This window comes from Helianthus annuus, chromosome 5, assembly GCF_002127325.2.
Source record: "Helianthus annuus cultivar XRQ/B chromosome 5, HanXRQr2.0-SUNRISE, whole genome shotgun sequence".
Taxonomy (NCBI): Eukaryota; Viridiplantae; Streptophyta; class Magnoliopsida; order Asterales; family Asteraceae; genus Helianthus; species Helianthus annuus.
The window spans coordinates 173486703-173494675 of NC_035437.2; the positions used below are offsets into that span (position 1 = coordinate 173486703).

Consider the following 7973-nt stretch of genomic DNA (forward strand, 5'->3'; position numbering starts at 1 on the left):
CTAATTTTTCTACATATTTTGGAGCTATAATGTGCAATTAGAGCTAACAAAAAATGAAATTTAATCATCGTATTCATTATTTGAATAGAGCCAAGATGAGGATATTATTGATTGTTTACACATATCTCAACAACCAGCTTTTGGTCATCCTTTCTTCAAAGACGATAAAGTCCAGGTTTCTGCGTTGTTGCGGATATTTGTGTTTTTTAAGATGACCATGGATTTTTTTCATCATTTTAATCTTACGCTAAAAGTTGTGTGTTTGTGTGTTGCATGGTTCTAGATTTTTATTAAACGGCTCAAACGGGGTCCAACATGTCAGTTTTATTCATAGCTACACATTGATATTCTTGATTTTTCCACCATTTAGATAAATATGTCACCAACACTGTTGCTTTATTTCATCATATTAATCTTTAGTGATGTGCATTTGGTACCGGGTACCGGTACCGAATTTCCCGTACCGAATTGGTACCCATTTTTTGTCGTTTTCGGTACCGGTACCGGTTCGATACGATACGGGTAGTTTATCCGATTTTGCCTTCAAATACCGGTACCGTAGCGTACCGTACTGCACATTTTTGGAGCGAATTTCGGTACCGGTATTTTCGGTACCGGTACCTAATTGATCTTACGTAAAATTGTTAGTAAGTTTTGGTGAAGAAAATTTGCAAGAACTTCTGCACATGATTATTGACTTCTGCACATGATTTTCTTTAGACAAACCATACCATGGAAGAAACTATAAGCAATTCAATTCTAATTGGTATGCAAAAATCAATTTTGTAGTTTTGTAAGTATTTGACAAAAATATCATGTAATTTCCGATCTAATTGTTGTCGCCAGGCCAAAAGGGCAGCTCTGATGGAATGATGGATATCGACACTCGCTATAGCTTACGACATAGAAACAAACTCTATTGTGAGTACAACACCAGTGGCGTTTTTTCTTCCTTAGGTAATTCAGAATCATGTTTATTGATCCTTCGCTGGGCAACACTATCTCAGTGACTTGACTGTTTCTGTATGCAGTTTCCTTAACCATTTAAGCATATAACTTTTATAGCTTTATGTAGCTTGCTTATATTTTTCTATAATATCCGGCTGCGATTGTTTACTGTTGTGAGCTCAATTAATTGTGTGGATTCAATCCTTTTGAGCTGATCCGAGATACTAACTCAAATTTTGTTAACGATGCCCCGTTGGGTTCAGAAACTCTCAAGTAAATACTTGAAAACACCATTTACAATCGCTTTGGTTAGTTTTGAAACTATTGAAACATGTTTTGTCTATAAAACCCATCATTTGATGTTTTCCGATTTGTGTGATATCTAATGTGTTTTTGTGTTTATGCATGTAAGGTTGGTGACCAAGATGAAAAGCTGGCAGAAGGTATCAAGCTTTATGCTATACCAACCACCTCAACTACAAAGCGGTCAATACTTTTAAAATTTGATTTTAAAAGGAATAGTGTCTGTGCATAGAATTTGCATCAGGTATGATTCGCGCTATTTTGAAAATTTTACCGGTTAAATTTATGTATGTATTTCTTTTTTATTTTATTTTATTTAAATTTGGGGATTTGATGCAGGGTGGAAGCTTAGGGTCTTTTTCCCTGGACATAAGTAGGCTGTTGCAGCTTTGTGATGAAGACGATGATGGTGTAACCAGCGGGTAAGCTGCCCCAAAACCCGACCCAGATGCTCACAACATTAGCCCAAATTCTATTGTGAACAACACGGTAAATGACATTACCCACGTGAAGGTGAATACGATAATTATAAACATTGTTAGTTTTCTAACTGAAATGTGTTTTGAGTAGGTTAATAACTTACCGAAGCATTTGTAGGGAGTGTTACCAGAACTTTGGGTATTCCAAATACCATCTTTTCTTAACTGGAAGTAAAGATGGGGATGTAAAGCTTTGGGATGATAAAAGGGCAAAATTGGTATCATTGGCCAAAAATACATGATAGACAACCTTCATTCAACCGCTCAAGAGGATTTAGAGTGGTTAGGGTATACCATTTTTACCCTTTTAGTTTAATTTTTTGTTTAGTAGATAATAACATGAGGTTTACACTTGAATTTTAAATTAAAGATTGAAACACTGTGATAGATATTTAGGTTGTTTCAAATTGTTTTTTTTTTTCATGTGGCGGTGATGGTTCAGTTAAGGTGGTTCAACTTAGAGAATTACTATGATCCACATGGCCCATGGCCTGTACAGTCCAGTCCTGTAGGCAACCTGTGACCCGTGGTTGGTTTTTTACTAATTTCTTTCAACCTCTTTGGATAACAATAACCTGAATGGTTTCACTAAGAAGTGAATGGGTCAAAAGTATGTCATGCATGGTTGAAAGTTGATTCGATGAATGCTATTAATTTGCAGGGCAATGGAATGGGTGAATTCTTTGTATCAGTTACATTTATAATGCCGGTAGATATTATTTATTTGTGTTAAGCCACCCGCAAAAGTCGCGGGATCTTAGGCTAGTCATATCACTAAATTACTAGCGTATTAACAACTTTTTTGTTTTGGTAAACCTTTTTATTTTTTGGTTTTGAGAAGTTTGTTGTTATGTGTAATTTCAGCGATGAGTATTTTTGTAAAGTGGAGAGATTTGGATTATACCAAATAAAGAAGAATGTAAAGTGTAATGATTTATCTAATTTTCTCAAATAAACACCATAGTAATTTTAAAATTTAAAAAGGTGTGTGTCGAATACCTAGAAGGATTTGATAGAATCTAAAATTATTCCGAGTATCTCATAAAAATATTAGATTAATACAAAGAAAAGGTCTGGTCTATTCGCACACGTCCTTGGTCTATTTAAACACTCAAAGCGTCCCGCTATGGCCAAAGTGGGGCGCTTTGGTGTAAAGTCAACAGACAAGGTCTGACAGGTTCAGTCCTTGTCTGTTGACTTTACATTAAAGCGCCCCGCTTTGGCCTAAGCTCGGCGCTTTGTTTTTTTTTTTTCAAAACGCCCCGCTTTGGCCTAAGCTCGGCGCTTTGGTTTTATTTTTTTTTTTTACATTTTGGGCGTATTTTTGACTGGTGACTGGTCTACGTTTAAGTTCAAATTTTACATTTTTGGTCCAAATTTTACAATATTTAATTTGTTTGTGCACATATATCTAAAGGTGAAGCCCCATCTCAATATTTAATTTGTTGAGGCATCTCACTGTCGCGTACAACCCTTTCCAACTCTTTGACTAGTCTCATCCGTGCTATAGTATACATTTAGCAGTTCTTGTGGGCTCCACAATGCCACTTGTCACAATGAAATATAGTATACATTAGGGTGTAGGGAGTGGTTAGACACTTGAAAGTGGTAAACTTCAAAATTAACCAATGAGAGTGTGCCACGTCATTCAGTCATAAGTGTTTAAACTATGTTGAAAAGGGTTGGCAATGGTTAGACACTTGGTGAAGTGGTAAACTTTAAAAAAAAGGTGTGATTGGTTAAAGATGGCATGGACCCCACTACCGACGGAGCTTAAATGAGTTCTTGTTAACATTTTTTGAAAAACAAAATTCATCTATAATGGCAACACGAAAAAATAATATGTTTGAAATATAACTGCTAGTTATATTTGAATAATATAGTAAGATGATAGCTAGATAGTAGAGGTGAGGGTCCATGAATGACACTACAAGAAATTTTGTCTGACAAGTCGACTTTTTTCGACGGCCTATTCATTTGACATCATCAGGAAAATATTTTATCGATGCTGAAATCTTCTATGTATTAGATCAACTTAGATTTGATTTATGTATTAGATCCCAACATTATTTAGTGAAATCTTCTAGTTTATATAATGGTTAAGTGCTTTTAGCGGCGAAGCTTGAGATTTCTAACCGGGGGGCGGAAGTCACCGTACCTAAAATTTCTATAAAACTAGGGGGTCGGAAACGTATATACCCAAAAATTTCTATACGAAAACTACATACTCTCCACTACTGAACGAAAAGTTAAATGTGTTTAATAATAATGACGTTAATTCTTTTACAATCCAAGAGTACATTTGTGTTTGTTCAATTTATGCGTTACATCACGTTAAAAACCGAATGTCACCGACACGACCCAATCAGATTCAATACGCACTTGTACGACCCAAAATGACAATATACATCATAATACTACAATTAATGAAAAAATACGTCATATACATGTACGGTAGGCGGTTGATACACATAAAACTACTCATAGGAGTACTTGTGCTTTCAAATCAAAATGATACGATATAATGGAATACGACATCACACGTAACCGATTTGATCCGGAACTTGCAGTATAGTCCATATATATTAAAAAATGATGTATAATGGAAAAAAGCGTAAAATTTAGACTATTATCGACGCGTTTGTGAATTAAAAACAATTTTAAAAAATTTAAAAAAGACCCTAAGCGCTGCGCTTTGACCTAAGAGGGGCGCTTTGCCCCAAAATGTAAAAAAAAAAAAAAACCAAAGCGCCCCACTTAGGCCATAGCGGGGCGCTTTGATGTAAAGCAACAGACAAGGTCTGACCGGTTTAGACCTTGTCTGTTGACTTTACACCAAAGCGCCCCTCTTTGGCCATAGCGGGGCGCTTTGAGGTGTGAAAATAATTTTGGCCGTGTGTGAATAGCATGACCCAAAGAAAATTTCACATTTATAATCTAGAGAGTAATGAGCCTGATACTAGAGATAAGTCTTCAATCAATCATGGGGCATAACATATGATATATTAGGGTATATTTATGTATTATTACTCCATGTACATTTTTTAACGGCAAATTTGAATCATTAACAGACCATTAGAGTATCATTGTGTCATCAGTGGAACCATCTGATCATATCCATCCCCACTAAGCATAATGCCTATACACCAATTTAGAAAGAAATCCAGTAGATATGAGAAAAATCTCTCTTGTGGGAATCGAACCCAAGACCTATTGGTCCTAAGGTCTTATCTCACCACTAAAATGTCACTAGACTATAAAGCCATGCGCACTCAATGTACATTTTAGAAGTAAAAGGAACACTTCTATCTTCTCATTGATTGAGGGGCGTGATGCCACGTCTTACTTAGATGTCCCGCCATCTGCGTTTTCTACTTTCTCATTCCTTAGGCCACCCGCAGTGGGCGGTATACCGCGATGGAGGGTGTCATAGCGCCAGGCCACACCGCTACAGCCGGCACTATGGGTTGATTATTTTGTGTCCACGCGAAGGTGATAACGCCATGCATCTTCCTTCTCCACTCACACACACACACACATATATACATACATATGTATGTATAATTGAAGGGGTTAAATAACCCCCTTACCACTACACCCTCTTGTAATATAAAGCCCCATAAAGCCCCTCTCTTACACTTTTCGTCACTTAACTTTATGACATTTGCAGCTGCATTACGATCCAAAGGTGATGTTGTATTGAATGTTGCATCTAGTGGAATTGCTTCACTTTTGCTGGATGGTGGTATAACTGCTCATTCAAGGTTTGTAATTCCAATCAACATTAACGAGGATTCAATATGTTCAATAGAGCCTAATACTAAATTAGGTGATTTAATTAAAAGAATAACTTTGATTATTTGGGATAAAGCACCTATGACTCACAAGCATTGTTTCGAGGCTCTCGATAGAACAATGAGAGACATATCACGTTCCAGTCAATCGAACATGGAAGCCAAGCCTTCACTACTAAAAAACTGTCTTATTTCCGACCAAGGTTTATGTCGGAAAATTGTCGGAAAACGGCGTTTCCGACCAATTTCCAATAGAAATACGTTTGTCGGAAAAAAGCCTTGTAGGAAGATATTTCCGACAAGTATCCAACTAAATTGGCGACAAATTTCCGACGAAAATAAGAAGTTACTATTTCCGACAAAGTCCCGACCAGAATTTTCCTACGGCTTTCCGACCGCCGTTTTCCTACTATTTTCCGGCCATCGTTTTCCTACCTTTTTCCGACCAAAATGTAACACCTCGAAAAATTACGTCCAATAATGTCTTGACACGTGTCATAAGGTTCCGTTATGTGAAAACATACTTTAGAGGGACTAAAAGTGACAAACAGTGAAAACTATGGAACGTAAGGGTCCAAAGTGTCAACAATGGATAAATAGGCTCTATGATAACCCTACATAATGTTTATAACCTTAAACGGATGGTTCATGGATCATACGACGCGGAAATTGCACAAAAGTGATGTATTGCAAACTACAGGGGCCAAAAGTGTCAACATGTTTAATTTATACCTCTGAGTGAACTTTTGGCAGACCCGAAGCTTTGAGAAGCTAAAATATACTCACTAGAATATGTGGTTAAAATTTCATGAAGTTTCGTCAACGTATGAGAAAGTTATGGCCAAAACTGTACTTGAAGGACTAAAAGCGTCAACGTCGAATTTCAGGGCTTTTCGGTTGAGCGCAAAATGTTCCGAGGACATTTTCATGTTGGTAAAAGTCCTAAGGTTACTAAAAACCAAGTTTAGGGGTTTACGGGTCAATTTAAGCAGCCGAATCATCGCACGCAAGCTCAGGGACTAAAGCTGCCAAAACTGAAACTTGTTTGGCTGAACAGGGGTCAGGCGACCCGCCTGGTATGACCCAAGCGGGCCGCGTGGGGCTGCCAGCGACAGGAAATTCGTTTTGGGTCGAATTGGGTCCGAATTTGAGTGACATACAGCTGGTTCTTGCCTCCAAAAGCTCCAATGGGATGCCATGCATGGCTACTACAACAGTACCCTCGAAATTTCAGCTTTAAATCAGATTACAAACCATTTCTTGGACATTTGCATTTGATCAAGAACTTATTTCTCTCAAGAGCTCTCAAGAACTTTCAAGGCAGGCTTTCTGGAGTTAATCTGATCATCAAGGTCGAATCCTAGTGTTCACTAAACACCTATAGGACTCTTGTAAGCTCTCAATTCAATCTTTAATCCGTTCTTGTTGTGATTATTGCTAAAAGTCAAACTGGTTGTTCATAAGCTTTGACTTTCTGATTAAACAAGTTTCAATCAGTCAATTCTCGAATTGAAACCTGTTATATGTTGGTAATATTATGGGAAACAAACCCTCAAAAGGGTACTCTTTGATTCCCACTACATGCATGCTAAATGTCGAGTCAAACCTATTTCTAAAAAGTCAACAGAAGCAATTTTTGTGAAAAATGACATGAATAATGATATAGATGACATGCAATCTGTTTGATCTTCATAGAAAGCTTTATTAAGAATATAAGAATGTGTTTTATCATCATCAACTCGACAATCTATAGTATAGACACGAATCGGAACCGAAAGTCTTGTAAAACGATTATTTCGTAGACTATCGATTCGGATTCATACATGCATGTTCGAGATCTGTATTGGAAAGTATTTTTGACCATTTTTATTTTGGTTAAACTTTCTGGAAATTTTATGTCATAAGTCTATGCTTAGCCGATTCGAATGCATGTTTCCGATTTATGCATAAAGTTGACTATTTTGCCCTTTTTGATATAAAACGTGATTTTTGGAAAAGTGAAAGGATAGAAATCTTTATTTCTAATATATAAACTTGCACCGAAAATTTCGGATCAGTTGGTGGTCCAGATTGTGAGTTATGGCCATTAGCGTAAAACTATATTATAAATTTACATAAACGGTCCTTTTCGCGTAGAACCCGTTTCTGGCCACGTTTTGATACGAAACTCTTTACCAACAGATGTAATATAATATTCTGGGAATTTTGATGATTTTTAATTAATTTTTGGCTGAACGGATCCTAGATCGCCTAGTCATTTCGGCTTATGTCGGTTTTGACCGTTTTAGCCATAAAATGAGTTTTACACATCCTTTTGACCCGAAACCTTTTTCTACTGATTTTATATGATGAATAAATTATTTTAAGTATTCTGGAAATATAAAAATCTCAGATTTAATTTGAAAACCCGAAAACGCCCTTAAATCGCATATTTAGCGTTTTAAGCACA

General features: G+C 36.7%; 1 long non-coding RNA gene across 4 annotated transcripts; it reads left to right on the forward strand.

Annotated features, from left to right (window-relative positions):
- The first annotated feature begins 254 nt into the window (after positions 1–254).
- Positions 255–2151, forward strand: LOC110939474. Of its 4 annotated transcripts, none has more exons than XR_004893637.1 (6): positions 255–766; positions 847–957; positions 1212–1256; positions 1361–1495; positions 1591–1740; positions 1822–2151. It is a non-coding gene; the product is annotated as an uncharacterized LOC110939474 (long non-coding RNA). The 4 variants fall into 4 exon arrangements; XR_004893639.1 differs by lacking the exon at positions 1212–1256 and having other exon boundaries at positions 257–317; positions 721–766; XR_004893638.1 differs by lacking the exon at positions 1212–1256 and having other exon boundaries at positions 1591–1764; positions 1849–2151.
- The last annotated feature ends 5822 nt before the right edge of the window (positions 2152–7973 follow it).